Source organism: Anastrepha ludens, chromosome 2, assembly GCF_028408465.1.
Source record: "Anastrepha ludens isolate Willacy chromosome 2, idAnaLude1.1, whole genome shotgun sequence".
Classification (NCBI taxonomy): Eukaryota; Metazoa; Arthropoda; class Insecta; order Diptera; family Tephritidae; genus Anastrepha; species Anastrepha ludens.
Window position 1 is genome coordinate 16,395,568 of NC_071498.1, and position 17,241 is coordinate 16,412,808.

Below are 17,241 nucleotides of genomic sequence, written 5' to 3' on the forward strand. Positions count from 1 at the left end.
GCGTTTCAGGCGGATTGCTTCGCGCAAATTGCTCATAACTTGCAGGTTCAATATTCCTTATTGACCATTTTATCCTGTGGCAAGAACTCATGATGCACAACGCCCCTGCAATCGAAGAAAACAGTAAGCAAAACTTTTAGATTCGACCGAACTTGGCGCGCTTTTTTCGGTCTTGGGTAGTGCGGTAGCTTCCATTGAGGTAATTGAGCTTTGGTTTCCACGTCATAACCATAAACCCACGATTCGTCATCAGTTACTCGTATGGCCCTCTGCAGCAAATTTGGGTCGTCGCGGACAGAGTCCAACATCTCATTAGCAATGTTCATGCGTTGCCGCTTTTGGTCGAAATTGAGCAGTTTTGGTACGAGTTTTGCGGCGACCCGTTTCATGCTTAAATCATTGAAAGAAATCGAATGGCATGAGCTTATCGATATGTCTAGGTCCTCAGTAACTTCTCTAACGGTGATTCGACGATTGGCCAATACCATTTTCTTCATTTCGTCAATTTTTTCGTCTGTTGTTGAAGTTCTCGGGCGTCCGGCATGCCGGCACTCTTTTCGTCGTTCACATCTTCTCGGCATTCTGAGAACATTTTGTACCACCGATAAACGTCCAAAGTAGCTTCTCTGTGTGACACAGTCAACATTCGGAATGCAACCGCGCACTTAATTTTGTTTTCCACACAAAATTTGATACAGGTTCTTTGATCCATCATTTTGAATAGGTGAAAATCGAAGACGAACCGAAACACGTGCCAACAAATCAGCAAATCAACAATTAACTGAACATTCAAAATGGCCGAACTCGTCGGCATGAGTAAGAGACATGAGTACCAACATATCGTCACAAAAAAATCGAAATTCGAATACACGTAACCTGCGAAAATTCAAAATTCGCAATACTTTTTGAATACACCTTGTATTTCTCATTTAATTTTAACTATTTTATATGAAAAAAACAACCCAAGGCGAATCTATTAAAGGCGGAAAACCACCTGATTGGTTTTTTTTTGTTTTGTTTTGTTTTCTTTTGCCATGTCCATCCGAAAGTCAGCATAAAATCAAATGACGAAAACTGTTCCCTACTTTTCTTTTCTATGTACTTTCTTTTGTTGTGATATTCCAATGCACAAAACGTTGTTGTTGGTCTAGTGCCAGCACCTTTAATATCCGCCTTGTGTAAAAGCATTACTTAAATTCAAGCTTCTAACTTTGTGCAAGTTAAAAAAAAATCAACAAAGTTTCATCAACACTTCAAACATTTTAATCACAATTAAAAGAAATCAGATATACATTGTAATGGCCCATCGAGTTTGGTATAGCTCAAACTGCAAATTTCCAGTGGCTCGAAAATCCATTGATTGTTGAAATGGAAAATGCTTAACATTTTTCTTATGGAAAAAAAAATAAATTAAATATATTTGTAGAGTATTTTATAAAACTCATCCTCGAACACCTCTTAGACGTCTTTTTTGCCAAATTTAGAGTAACATTTTATATTTCTATTTCTTCACAATTTATGTTTTGACCGATGACGCAAAAGTGCTGGCACATTGGGCGCAATAAATCTGCTTCTATTTAACCAAATTTTTGACACAGTACTTATGTAGGATTATGTGCTTTGAAATATCTCACAGATAACGCCGCTGCTTACTGAGATGTGAAGGTAGTCCGGAATTTTTTGCGACAGACTGTATATTCATATATTAGGTGCGCAACTAAGTTCTCGCTGTTTGTCAATGGATGCCGCCAGCAGTGTGTGCTAGTCGATTCTAACCTAACCTAAACGTCATGAACCAAGCTTAGACATATGGTAAACAAACTGCTTCGACACATTAGTGATTTTATTTTGGTATCAAATACTTTTGGTTTTGTGAAATGTCTGATTTTGTGCCGAATAATCGCCATTTGCGGGAAGTGTTGATTCTTCTCTTTCATTCGACGGCTGAAAAAACGGCGGCTGAAGCGCATCGAGAGCTACAAAAAGTTTATGGAGATGTTGTTTTAAGTGACGTGCCAAGATTGGCTCCGTGACTTCAAAAACGGTGATTTTAATGTTGACTACCGTCCGCATGAAGAAAGGCCAAAAACCTTCGAAGACGCTGAATGGGAGGTTTTGCTTAATGAGGATCTGTGTCAAACGCAAGAAGAGCTTGTATTAGGAGTTACCCGCCAATCCATTGTCAAGCGATTGTATGCTTTGGGAATGATTCAGAAACAGGGGACTTGGGTTCCTTATGGGTAAAAACCAAGGGATGTTGAACGTCGTTTTTTCGCCTGTGAACAACAGCTCCAGCGGTAAAAAAGGAAGGTGTTTCTTCATCGCATCGTGACGGTTGATGAAAAATGGATTCATTACAGCAATCCAAAGAAAAATAAGTCATGGGGACTGCCCGGTCATGCTTCTACGTCGTCGCCTCGGCCGAATATTAACGCTGCGAAGATTATGCGATGTATTTGGTGGGATTTATTATGAACTGTTAAAATCAAGCAAAACCATTACTGGGGACCGGTATCGACTTCAATTGATGCGATTGAGCCGAGCAATGCACGAGAAGCGGCCGCAGTACGCGGCGAGGAATGAAAAAGTGATTCTACAGCATGACAATGCTCGGCCTCACGTTGCCAAACCTACCTGGAGACACTAAAATGAGAAATCCTACCCCACCCGCCATATTATCCAGACATTGCGCCGTCCGATTATCACCTGTTCCAATCGATGGCACATGATCTAGCTGACCAGCAGTACCATCCATATGAAGACATCATAAATGGCTTAATCCGTGGATAGCCTCAAAAGATGAACAGTTTTATCACGACGGTATACGAGATACCAGAGAGATGGGAAAAGTAGAAGCCAGCGATGGGCAATACTTTCAATGATTCACTTGTAACCATTTTTTCGGAATAAAGTTGTATTTTCATAAAAAAAAAGCGAGAACTTAGTTGCGCACCTAATACTTATATGTGGGCACTTGTATTTATAATTAAGAAATATATTATAATTAGAAAAAGTTCACACTCATTACTTCAACCCTTGGCGTTGCTTCACTGTTTGCTGTAGAACGTTTATCGTTATATTATCGCTTCTCCTATGCATTCACACAGATAAATAGATAATTTAAATATTTATTAAAGTCTCTTATTCCGCGTCAAATGAAGCTTACTCATTTGCACGGTGATTAGTTAAATATGTGTTGATAAATTGTTGTTATTACCCATAACAATATTTTTACTGCATCGCTGCTTTTGTGTGTCAACGACTTGTTACAAGGCAGCTACATCGGTACATACCTACGCATGCACATAGCGGCGCCTCGCTTCACATTCATCTGGTGCTGCATACACAGTGTTGGTGCTGTGCTGTGCTGCCGTGTAAACTTGACCGAGTCAATTTGTCATACATTTTGTAAAAGCGACAGATGTGGCAAGCCAACCCATGACAATTCATTTCAAATGCAAACAGCTGGACAAGCCATACACCCCAACAAGCCCTGCTTATGCCTGCGTACTTGTATGTGTGTGTGAATGCATTAATGATCCTTCGCAATCACATTTGATCGCTTTCAAAGTTTCTATTACAGCATAAGTACATACACACTTACATTCTTCTATGGTCATTCAGGGTGTATGTTGACTTGTGTGATGCACGCAGTTCAACTGCCTTTGGCCGAGTGTTGCATTTGATTTTGTTTTCTGCATTTAAGTTTTTCCTATTGTTTTGTCTTCTTTTTTTTTTCTCCCGCAGCTAATTGTTGAATTCATAAGCGTTTCATTTGTACAAATGGTAATTTTAACAACCATTGAATATTTATAAATGAATGCGAAAAATACATTGGCCAACTGAAGCGTTAATGGCTTTTAGAAATCACTTAAGGAGACAATTTAGCCAACGCTTAATGAACCTTTTGATTTTAGTGGTTTTTGTATTTGATTTGTTAATGAGCTACTGGGCAATGAGCAGCTGTGAAAAACAATAACTGTTGACTAATTTATGTGCTTCTCGCACTTTTTGAGATTTCAATAGAAATTTTTCAATTCTCTTAAGTTATTTACTTGTGTGAGTGTCAAAGTATAAAATTGACGCTAAATTTTGTCAAAACGGTTCTGGGAATGGATCACTTGAAAATCTTTATTGGTTTTCGAAATATTGGCCATGAATATCAACACACTTTTTATGCATTTGACCCAATTTATGAAGCCTTTTTTGAGTGATTGTCAATTCAATTAAAAAAATCTTTTTAGCGTTTAAGAAAAAAACTCAAGTTGATGCTGTTTACACAGACTTTTTAAAAGCATTTGTTAAGGTTAATCACAGGGTTTTAATTTCCAAATTGAGTGCTATACGATTGCATTCTACTCTTTTAAAATGGATTAAATCCTATTTCTCCTGTCGGAAATGTGTTGTTAATGTTGATGGAGCGTCATCTATTTCTTTTATTGCGTCCTCTGGTGTACCTCAGGGAAGTATACTGGGTCCCTTACTTTTTATATTTTTTATTAATCACATTTCTAGTTGTTTTAATAATACAAATTTTCTCTTGTATGCCGATGATTTAAAGATATACTCGGGAATTGCAAGTGAAGTGGACTCTTTGAACGTTCAATCTGATTTAGATAACGTTGTTGCTTGGTGTAAAAGAAATAAGTTAGATTTAAATATAAGCAAGTTTTTTAATACTTCTTTTATTCTAAATCTTGCTCTCTTATACCCACTTCCTACCACATTTGTGGTTCTATGGGAGGTTGAATTAGTTATAAAGGTGACACACAGATGGCGCTATTTATCACTTTATCGCGTTGGCAATACTGAATATATATTCATGACAAAGCCTCATCCCTAGGCTTTGTTTATCAGTATCTGTCATTTCGCTGAAGTATTAAACAACGCAGTGTTTTCGTGCTCCGAGTATGTCAACTTTCGTGCCGTCGAAACGCAATTTGCGGGAAGCTTTGCTTTTCTGCTTCAATTTGAAAAAAAATACAGCCCAAGCCCGTGAATTGCTGCAGGAGGCCTACCCAGACCATACTCCGTCGATTTCAACATGTGAGTACTGGTTTCGACGATTCAAAAGTGGTGATTTTCACACCGAAGACAAGGAGCGTCTTGGCCAGCCCAAAAAGTTCGGGGACGCGGAATTGGGGGAATTGGTAAACGAGGACTCGTGCCAAACCCAAGAAGAGCTTGCTGAATCATTGGGCGTTGATAAATCAACCGTTTGCAAGCGTCTAAAAGCGATGGGAATGATCCAAAAGCAAGGACATTGGGTCCCGTACGAGTTGAAGCTGCGCGACGTCGAACGGCGATTTTTTACGTGCGAATTGCTGATCGAGCGACAAAATCGGAAGGGTTTTTTGCATCGGGTGGTGACTGGCGGCGAAAAATGGATCCACTACGATAACCCAAAACGCAAAAAATCATGGGGTTTGCCCGGCCACGCATCAACGTCGACGGCCAAGCAGAATATTCACGGCAAGAAAATCATGCTCTGCATTTGGTGGGATCAGGTCGGCGTCGTATATTTTGAGCTGCTCCAACCGGGCGAAACAATCACGGGGGATCGTTACCGACTGCAATTGATGCGTTTAAGCCGGGCATTGAAAGAAAAACGGCCGGAAACGGTAAAAAGGCACGACAAGGTTATTTTGCAACATGACAACGCTCGGCCGCATGTTGCTCAACCTGTCAAAAAATACCTTGGAACGCTTGGCTGGGAAGTGTTACCCCACCCGCCGTATAGTCCAGACATAGCTCCCTCCGATTATCATTTGTTCCGGCATATGAGTCTCGATTTGGCGGACCAGCGGTTCTCCTCGTACGAGGCTACAAAAATATGGGTTGAGTCATGGATAGCCAAGCAGCGGCCAGAATTTTGGAGAAACGGCATCCGGAAATTGCCCGAAAGATGGGCGAAAGTTGTAGCTAGCGATGGCCAATACTTCGAATAAAATATTTTGTACCGTTTTTTCACAATAAAGCCCCAAATCTTCGAAAAAAAACCTTTAAAACTAATTCAACCTCCAATCGAAGTGAAATTACTGATCTTGGTGTGGTATTTGATTCTAAGTTCTCTTTTCAAAAACATTTAAATCACACCATTTCAAAGTCTTATTCCGTACTTGCGTTTATTCGACGTTTTATTTCGGACTTTGTTGATCCATATACTCTTAAGTTGTTATATATGTACGTCTATGGTCTTTATTTGGAGACCATATTATGCTTGTCATATTAGCAGGCTTGAACGTGTCCAGAAAGCTTTTGTGCGTTATGCTTTGCGTTCTTTAAATTTCACTGATCCAATTTCATCCTATGAAAGTCGGTGCTTGCTCATAAATCTAAAATCACTAGATATTAAAAAGACTATTCTCTCCATTACTTTCCTTTTTTATTTGATAAATGGGGTTATTGACTCCCCATCATTACCCGAGAAAACCAATTTCAATATTTCTCAGCGAAGTTTACGGAATCATGATTTTTTCTGGTTAGGGATGGTAAGAACTAATTATGCTTCCAATGCTCCAATTTCTAGAACTCTGCGAGAATTTAATTCGCTTTCAAATCATACTGGCCTGGATTTTTCTTCCACAAAGAATCACTTCAGATTGATTCTAAATGAATTGTTGAACTAAATTCTTAGTATTATCAAATAATCTTCCTCTGTAAATTATAAGAAATGTTATTGTATCTTTTTCTTTCACTCATTACAATTGAAACTAGTTGATTAAAAGTTTAATTTTACTTTGATTACTTTATTTAGCATTAATCTGTTTTCATAGTCTGTAAGAAATACTGTATTTTTTAGACTATTTATTAATTAATTAAATAAATAAATTTTTCCAATATTGGATGTATGTGAAACTAGTGCCTAGCCATGCTTCAATCTCACGGTATCCCACATGACGATCTTGCAATATCAATTCATTGCTAGCAGCGATGTTTTGAGGAACAACAACCGATTCACGAAATTCGTTCTGTAGCGAAATGCGATTGTATTCGGAAAACATAAAACAAGTTGATTGACATACCGTTTTTGATTTAAACCAATCCAAAAGTTGTATTTAGAAGATCATGGCAAGGTTTAATAATTTTTTTTTTGTTTGACAATAATGGATATTTCAAATATCTGTAAACCACACGAATTATACTATAGAACTTCTGTGATTAAACGCGTTCCGATTGCCATTAAAAATTTCCAACTTCACGATGACATCGCCAGTTTAACCTATTCATGCTAATGTTCTAATATCTCAAAAATGAGGGGTTAAAATAGATCCATACATTCTGTCAAGAAATATTTCGGAAATGTATTTATTAAAAAGGTGCACTGGCTACACTCAGTAATTGGGCCGCCAGTTGCGGTCTCAGAGTCAACTCTGACAAAACGGAGTTGATGTTATTCACCAGGAAATAAAAGACTCCGCCTTTTAAGCTTCCAAGACTAAACAACCAGTGTCTTACATGATCGCATCGGAAGTCAGGTGTCTTGGTGTAATACTTAACCGCAAGCTCCACTGGAAACTGCACATAGAAAATCGGGTTAAGAAGGCCAATATTGCCTTCTACGCCTGTAAATCTATGTTCGGCAAAAAATTGGGTCTCAAGCCACGTGTCGTACTTGGGATGTACAACTTAGTTGTTCTGCCAATTTTGGCATACGGTTGCCTAGTTTGGTGGATAGCTCTTCAGAAGGGCTACAACACCACTAAGCTAGGGAGAGTGCAGAGAACTGCATGTGTGGGCATCACTGGTGCGTGTAGAACATGTCCCACTGCTGCGCTCAACGTTATTCCGCACTTATATTACTTCCTGTGGATCTGCAGGTTAAATCTATTGCTGCCGAGAGCTCTATCAGGTTGAAGGAGCTTGGCCTCTGGATACAATTTCCTGTAGGACATAGTCGCATCTTGAAGCAGATCTCCCTTCCTTCTCTGTTCATCGCACTGATCTCTCCATCCGCAAACTGTGTTTTGAGGGTTGTGCTAGGGCTATCTTTCCGAGCAGGCAAGACTGGAAGGAGGGGAGAGTCTCCACAGATATAGGTACCTCTGTTTTCACTGTCGGATCCTAAATGGAATCTGGAGTGGGAGCGGTGGTTTTCTCTAAATCAGCCAGCATCTCTCCTTTAAACTGCCGGAAACGAGCAGCGTTTTTCAAGCAGAGGTCTTCGCGATCCTGCAGGCATGCAAAATACTTCAAGATCGCTGTTGGGAGGTAGACATTAATATTTTTTCCGATAGCCAAGCTGCGATCAAGGCACTGTCGTCACCGTATTGCAACTCTCTTCTGGTGAGCTCCTGTAAGGAGGAACTCAAATATCTCGATCGAGCAGGAAACATCTCCCTTATCTGGGATCCTGGGCACAGGAATATAGAAGGAAATGAAATTACCGACGAGCTTGCCAGGAAGGGGTCGACAGAACCGGTTTCAGCTGTCCCCCTCGCTGACATCGGTGTCCCGTTGTCCGTTGTTAAAGGGAAACTACACAATTTCTTTCTAGGAGAAGCACAAAACTGATGGAGGTCTGTCTCATCGTGCGCTATTTCGAAAACGCTATGGCCTCAATACGATAGAAATAGAACGCTTAAGGTGATGGGAATCCCCCGCCATTCAATTTCCAAACTCATTGCGGTGTTCACTGGTCACTGGGTGATCGATACTCATGCGGAGAAGCTTGGAATTCCATACAACCCCTATTGAAGAAGCTGTGGGGATCCTGCAGAGAAAAGAAAGATGTCCTGAGGAAATTCTCCAGCCTAGATCCCTTCTCTTCCACTATATGGAGGCTGGACGGCTGGAGATGGTTTATCTTCCCAAAATTTTTTTCTTTGCACAGATAGTGGTCCACATTATGGTATCAAAACGGCACGTAAGTGCTACTTGAAGTGTGCCTCTGGCACTCTTGCCATTTTACCTACCTATGATTTATTAAAAAGCTTGTGTACCACATTCTCTCCAGAAGTAGTGCTGTTCACTGGCCCCCTCGCTCGCCCAATTTAACGCCTATGAATTACTTTTTATGGAGGTACAGCCAGATTTATTGCAAAAAGTAGTCAAAAATTAGACTGATCGAATGGACCATGCAACGACGGACATATGTCGGATATCATACTCGAAAATTAAATACCAAGAAATTATCTATCAGATTGTAATAAAAAATTAATTTCAACAATAATTATGTTTTGTTATATAATTTCAAGTTCTCAAGCTTTTAAATATTTGCGCCTACTCTGGCGGCATTGGCAAATGCACAATGGACAGCATTGGATGTGGTGATAACGTCGTTCATATAGCCTCGCCAACGCACTGAAGTAATCCTAAAAAGGAAGGAAGAGAAGCACATAATGCAAACCTTTTAACCTGTGTAGGCTGTGTAATGGGATAATTTTTCTCAATGGTCTCGAATGTTTGTAAGGCAGGTGAAAATGAACGCTTCAGCCTGTCAGCTCCACTTTTATATTCATCTCTGAACTTCTCCGCTGGCGCAAGCTTAAGCAAAGTCTTATAGAATAGTCCACTGGCCTTGCGGTATTCGGAGCTTGGATCTGGTAACACATCATTGGGTAAAACTTCCGAGGGAAGGAGGGAGGGAGAAACCCGAGAGAGAATGAGAGAGAGAGAGAAAGAGAGAAAGAATATATATCTAAATAAATTTTACAACATTTGCAGAGAATACAAATAAACAAAATTTACAAAAAACAGAGAAGGGTCGACCGGTGTAGGTAAAAACCGCACACAAACCGCACACAAACCGTGGCAACAACGCGCACAAACGCAGCGATTCCAGGACCGCAGCAACGGCACAAATTACCGTAAGGCAATACCAATAAATCCGACGTCGGAATGGATAGCAGTTTGCAATACGCACAAGCACTAGCCAGGAAGCGGAAATAAGCGCAAAAAAGTAGGGACCAAAAAAATACGAAGAAAAAAATTGGGACCAAAAAACACCCCAAACAGCAGTGATCAAGGAAATATAATGCCAAAAAGTAGGCACCAAAAATATATTTCCTACAAGTTTGCACCAACAAACAAGCGCCAAGAAGTAGGCAGTGTTATTTCTCACTTGAAATTAGCAACCACAAGGAAAAACTCAGGAAAAATAGCCACTCCTTTTCCCCTGCATTATATCTGTTTTCTCTCTCGCGGAACGAAAATGCCCAAAACGTTGCATGGCCCTGAAATTTTACTCTCCATTCTCGCTCGTCCATCGACGCCTAAGAAGTTTCACTTCAAAAACACCCGATAGTATGAGTGTATTTTTAATATATTAAACGTATTTTCAGTATATTAAATATTGCAAATGATCAGTCATTTTATTTTATTTAAATGTAAACAAGCGTATATCCGAGCACACTTAACTTTGGTTTTATATTTATAAAAAAAAATTAATCGTTTTTTCAACGTGAAATAGTCTTTGTATAGAATTTCGCCTGAATCCATTGACAGAAGTAAATGTTTTTTTGGCTGGCCTTAGTGCAGATCTCACGCATAGTTTCTTCCGTCAACGGCGGCAGCGAGCCATGTGGCACAAACGTTCGCCACATTTGTCAGTCGATCGGGCACATGACAGACGCCACAGTTCGGTCAATACCAGCAAGCAGCAAAAATTCTATATTTTAATCACACAACTCATTGAAGTTATTTAATATAATAGTAAGTTCAAGGCCAAATCACGTGAATTGTTCCCGCAGATATACACTATTTTGGTCTTGTATTTATTTTATGTGCTTGTGTTGGTATGTAATTGCCATTTTATACTATGAGTACGCAGGTATTCATATTCTAATTTATAAGAGGAATTTCCAGGGGCTTGGCATAAGAAGGCATTCGATAAAGTTTGTGTAATGCTTTGTTAGCCTTTGATGCTGCAACATCTGAAATGACGTCAACATACTTACACACACACACACAGCTTCATGAATTTTTAATCAAAACACAGCATTGAAATACTTATCACTAAAAAAAGAGTTTATTATAATGAAGAAAAGTTCTCGAAGTGAATTTTCTAAAGGCCGCTTAGACTGAATTTAAAACCCTCATTGAAAGTACATCTGTAGTGTAATAAGTAAAATAAGATTCGCAGCTTTGCAGTCGGAGATTAGCGAATGCGTTTCTTGCTTTCTGCAGCCTTGTGAAAACATCACGTTTGCATCCCCCATCAGCCGTAAATTGGCTTCCAAGATATTGAAACGCATACTGCTTACAGATTAATTACTGAACTGAAACGGATGTAAAACATAAATTTCCCAAATCACTTTCTTGAGCGCTTTAATTATTAATAAATAAATTGTGTATAATTCAAGGCGTCCACATATAGAAGAATTTTTGTATGGGCTCATCAAATTAATGTTCAGCAATAAACTGTTAAATGTTTATTATTTCAATAAAGTAACTACTAATTAAAAACAACTGATTTGCAAAATGATAAACTGTTCACTCATGAAGGGTTATTTTTCTAATAAATCTTATAGAAAAAGTTTAATAATCACATGTAGAAACGCCCTTATGTCGAGCCATGCGTTTTTGAATAATAAAACATGACTGTGCATGTAATAAATATATATATATAAATCTCACTTGAATGCAACGTGACAGCCGATAATGAACTGCAATGCCTATCAGACCTCGATTCGTGTTGCCCAACCTTTGATGGATGCAACAGAGAGCTCACTGAAATGGCGAAAAGCTGATATGGCTAAGGTGTATTTCACATTCTGAGTCGCGCAACTGACAATCTTTATTTCACCACTGCAATTTGTTTATCCAAACCGCACAAACAACAATAACGTATGTATGTACATGTGATTATTTCTGTATGTAAGTGGCTAACTCATACATGCATATATACATTTACATACATACAGTATGCAAAAGATCACACACCAGGTGGTTGAATGATTATTTTCCGAAATAAGAAATATTTTTGCAAAATTAGAGAAATACTACACCCTGAGAATTAAAAATAGTCAGGAATGACCGCACAATTTTGCACTGCTGGGATTAATACTGAGTATTCAGAAAGTCCAACTTGATTATTAAAGATTAGATCAATTTCACAAAAATTAGTTTATAAAAATCTTTCTTGAGAATTCCTCCTATCATGCCTGAGTCAATTCGACTTTGATACTAATGTTGGCGCAAAGTAACTAGTTTGTGCACTGGTGTTCAAACACCAAGTACTCAAGGATTCAACTGAATTCCTAAGAGGGGAGCCTGGTTTATAAGGTCAAAAAAATCAATTTTTTTTTTGTTTTAGGCGATTCCTAAAATATATCAGAATATTCACACAAAGTTACAGAGCCTAATTCTCAATATAGGCGAGCGTTAGATATATAGTTACGCTGTGACCGGACAGCTATAGTACAAACTTTATCTCCCTTTCTCGATTTTTCATTTTTATGATTTCTTTGAATTGGCGTACATGAATGAAAAAAAAAACTAATGAACCTTTTGAAATGAATCATAGCTTGTTCCCTTCAGAATTAAATTTTCTTCTATTTGAACAAACAAAATAGATAAAAAAAATGTTTTCAAGATTTTTATACCAAGATGAAATGAATTTTTTTTTATAGAAAGGCATTTTTTTCTTTAAAACCTCCAAAAAGTTGAAATTTTGGAATTTCTCTCAGTTTTCTTAGATCATCTGGAATAAAAAATCATGGTAATTAGAAATCCATTTGAATTTTTTGCTTTAGATAATAATTACGAGCTTGGAAACTCCAGCGTTGCAGCGCTCTACTAATTTCTATGTTAAACATTTTTTTCAACTTATTTTAACCAGTACAAAAATTTTTTATACTTTTTAAATGTTTATTAAAAGATAGAAAAAACTTTGCAGTGCTAAATTAATTTTTCCTTTAAAAAAAAAAATCGCAAAGAGATGCAATTTTTAGACCTCATAAACCAGGCTCCCACCTTAAAAAGACAACTTTTTTACCTGAATCACTTCGACTTTGGGACTAGTGTTGGCCCAAGGCAACTAGTTTGTGCATTAGTGTTCAAACACCAAGTCAACATCAAGCACTTAAGGATTCAACTCAATTCTTAAAAACACAACTTTTTTACCAAAATTAGTTCATAAAAATATTTTTGGAGAATTCCTCCTATTAGGCCTGAGTAACTTCGACTTTGACTCTAGTGTTGGCGCAAGGTAACTAGTGTGCGTACGAGTGTTCATATACTGTATTAACTAACATCGTCGTAAGATTGTGCGATACGACTGCTGCAGCGGCGACAAACTCACCGGCAACCACTTCGTCACATCAAAATAAACTTCACCAACAACAACTCCGAAAAAAGTAAAAATTTAAGTTTATTACCACTTGTCATGAATGTCACGTTGACACGTTGTAACCTGCAACCAACAACCGTTCAACGCAGTCGACCAACTGCCACATCAAGCTACTCATTCTGCTGATCCACACTCACGCCCCGAAAGCTAATACTCGTATAACAAAGCGTCGTCTACAGTTTCCTCATCATATTTTATGTCCAGCGCAACAGCTATGAGCACTCACTGTCACTTTTTCCCCGCATCGTCTTCTTATTTTCTATCTGACTTCGACTTATCTTTTTTATGCACTTTATGTGGCTGTTGAGCAAGCGCGCTGTGTTGTTGCTTTGTTGGTTGGCGTTGGCTTGCAGCATTGCAATTTTGCATTCGATGCATACATTCGTGCTGCTTCTCCATCCATATTTCACATACATACTCGTGTACTTACATATGTAGGTACTTGCAACATTATGCCGCTCGTTAGCTGAATAATTGGCAACATGCACGTTCACTTCGTCCTACGATTACATACATACATGCAAGCATATTAAATAGATTCATATCTCGAAAATGTATCAATCAGATTTCTGATTCTGTTAGTTATTGTCACCAGCTGACAGTTGAGCTGCTCTGCATTCCCTTTGTTCTGCTTGGCAATGGGTTACCCTCTTTGAGTTTCGGAAAGTACTGCTAACACCATTTGCTTAATATTTCTTTCCCCTTGCGGACATCTGCAAACAATAAGAGAATTTTGGAATATTTTATGTGTTTTGTCAGACTAATTTACAGGCACCCGGACTATGTACTCAAAAATATAACAACAAATCTTTTAGACTTCCAGATTTTATAACTCACATGGCTTGCGAAGAAAAGCCCTTCATTTCACTGCCTTGCGGACTGTATATGTAACTCGCAAGGTGATGATTGCTATAGGATCTGTTAGCCTCATTGATTACGAAAATATTGAACTCTGCAATCCAGACGACACGCACCGTCAAGCTGAAATAAAAACACTTAAGACCCTCAGCTCTGAATGCGCAAACACAAAGGCAAAGGGTTATTCCAGCCTAACTTTCTTCTCTTAAAATAACATAAACATACCCTGTGATCAGAAAGTACCGGGAAAGTGATGTTGACTGTTTTCTTCGATTGCCAAGGTGTAGTGCACGATGAGTACCTTCCATCGGGCCAGAAAGTCTGAGAGATGTTGTACATCGCAAACGGCCGGAAATGTGGGCAAACAATTCTTGGATGTTGCATGATGATAACGATTATTGATTATTTGACCAAAAACCAAGTAAATACGATCGTGCAAGCACCGTATTCACTTGAATTGGCCCCGTGCAACTTTTTTTTTTTGTCCCAAGTTGAAGTTACCACTTCGTAGAAGGAGATTTCAATCAATAGAGGATTTCGAAGAGAATGGGATGAAGTCGCTGAAGGCCATCCCTTCGCCGACCTACCAGGTGTGCATGGAGGACTGGGTTAAATGTTGGCACATGTGTGTTGCTTCAGACGGGTCATATTTTGAAGTAGATAAAATAAATTTGCCTGAAATTAACAAAGAGACAGATCGGTACATTTTACAGTTCTTCTTTGACAAACTCAAGCCAGACCTGAGCGGCTTAAATTTTGAATGATGTTTATCGTCCAGATTTTGTAATATTTCATTACGTGCAATTTTGGTTTCGTCGATTCCGTTCAGGCATTTTTGATGTTAAAGAAATATCGAAAATGTTCATAAAATCACAGAAATAATCAAAGTTGACTGGCATGTTAGTAGTCGTAGCAACGCCCAAGAGCTAAATATCGACCATAAAATAGTTTTAAACTGTTTGCGCAAAAGTTGCCGACGCCGAACGGCAGTTGGTGTTTTTATGAGTAGAAATGGCAGAAATACACGCCGAGGTTTGCCATTGCCTGCCGAGAGGAGATCGATATTATGTAGAAAACATTTTTTCTTTCATTTGGTGTTTCGAGCTCAGATACTCTTACCTGCGTACTTCCGAATAGCAGTCAAACACCAATCAATTCCGCTGTTAGGGGCTTTAAAACTTCGTCTCGGCAAAAAAATGTAGTTAAATTCGTGAGATTGCTTTTCACAATCCTCGACATGGGCGAGGGTGTATCGAAAAATGGAAACCATTATACAACAGCCAAGCATCGTAAAAAAACTGTAGTTGTGCCAGAAAATATCGATGCTGTAAGTCTTATCGTCTTATCACATATTGAGGTATTGTAGTAAGAGTAAGGCATCCTTGTTTGTGGATAATCACCTTGGATCCTACGTAATTTTAAAAATGCAGAAAGTGTTTCCAAAGTTGAATGCAAACTAATGCAAAAATATTGTAGTCGCTGAAGAAATGAGAATATTTTGATAAACAATAATACCACATTTGTTAATTTTTCTTTTGTTATGTTAAAAATAAAAAAAAGCAACTCAAATAGCAACCCTAGTAGCAACCCTTGTATACCATGTATATACATATATATAATTGGCGCGTACAACCTTTTTGGGTGTTTGGTCGAGCTACTCCTCCTATTTGTGGTGTGCGTCTTGATGTTGTTCCACAAATGGAGGGACCTACAGTTTCAAGCCGACTTCGAACGGCAGATATTTTTTATGAGGAGCTTTTTTCATGGCAGAAATACACTCGGAGGTTTGCCATTGCCTGCGGAGGGGCGACTGCTATTAGAAAAATGTTTTTCACAATTTTTGTGTTTCACCGAGATTGGAACCAACGTTTTCTCTGTGAATTCCGAATGGTAATCACGCACCAGCCCATTCGGCTACGGCGGCCGCCAGGTATCTATAGGTTTATCAATTTCAGATATTTTGCCTACCAACACTTGACAGGGAAAGTGAGGTAAAAAAGAGAGGTAAAAGGATAACATTACCTTGTATTGTTGTATTGCTTACACCAATTCTTCCTGATAGATCTATAAAACCTGGTTAATAACTTCGTTGAACTTAACAACTGTCCCGGTGGATGGCGCAAAGGCTTGATTCCGAGAAGTAACACCATCAATGCATTCACTGGTGGATCAAAAATGGAAGAGGGATTGGCGCTGGCATATATTGTGCGGAATTAAGCATCAATAAAGCATTTAAACTCCCTAACTATTGTACTGTGTTTCAAGCTGAGATATTTGCTGTAAAGAAAGCAGCTGAAACTTTTACGTGAATAGCCAAGTGGCTATAAAAGCGATAAAACCATACTGTGTATCATCCAAAAATGTCCTTGAATGCAAGGAAGCAATCAAAAAGCTCGCTTGCAACCGCAGGCTTTGAGTTTATTAGGTTCCTGGGCATAAATAATAGCTAAAGAAGACGCGAAACTTGCAGGGGATCAAATAAGTCAGATACTTAAATCCCTGCGCACAACTCAAAAAGAACTCGAGGAACGCATGCTAAGAAAGGCAAAAGGCAGATTGGCTTAGCCTAACCAATTGCAAAGTTGCCAGAATCCTGTGTAAGCACGCATGTGATGACAAGTATACTAAATCGGTTAAATCGTTCGATAGAAGAATCTGTAAAACTTTAGTTGGTATACTAACAGCCAAATTTACAAGTCAAATTTAACCATTAACGACGTTTGCTGGAGATGTAATGAGCCGGGTACAAGAGAAGCCTTGGAGCATCTTATATGCTACTGTCCGACTCTCTCGAAAACTAAACTAAGCTATCTGGGTGCTTTCAGCTTTGAAAGGCTGGAATCTATCCCTGAACTGGAGCTCGAGCGACTCCTAAAATTCGCGAACAGTACGCGCATCTTGAGTGAGGCATATTTTCGCTAAATAGGACTCTGATCTGGTATCGCTATGGACCAAAATGGTCTCTGCGTGGCTTCCGCCAGCCAGTACTGGGTTGCCCGTATTCGACGGACCCGACGGATTTCGATGACTCTTTGGGCCCATTCAAATCGACGAGGCTTGTCCGCAGGCAACAATCTTTGCGTTAATTGAAT

At 38.9% G+C, this 17,241-nt stretch overlaps 1 protein-coding gene across 3 annotated transcripts in view; it reads left to right on the top strand.

Moving 5' to 3' along the window:
* Nucleotides 1-17,241, top strand: part of LOC128863544 (mucin-2) — a 127,830-nt gene that overhangs the window by 103,926 nt on the left and 6,663 nt on the right. The window lies entirely within an intron of this gene.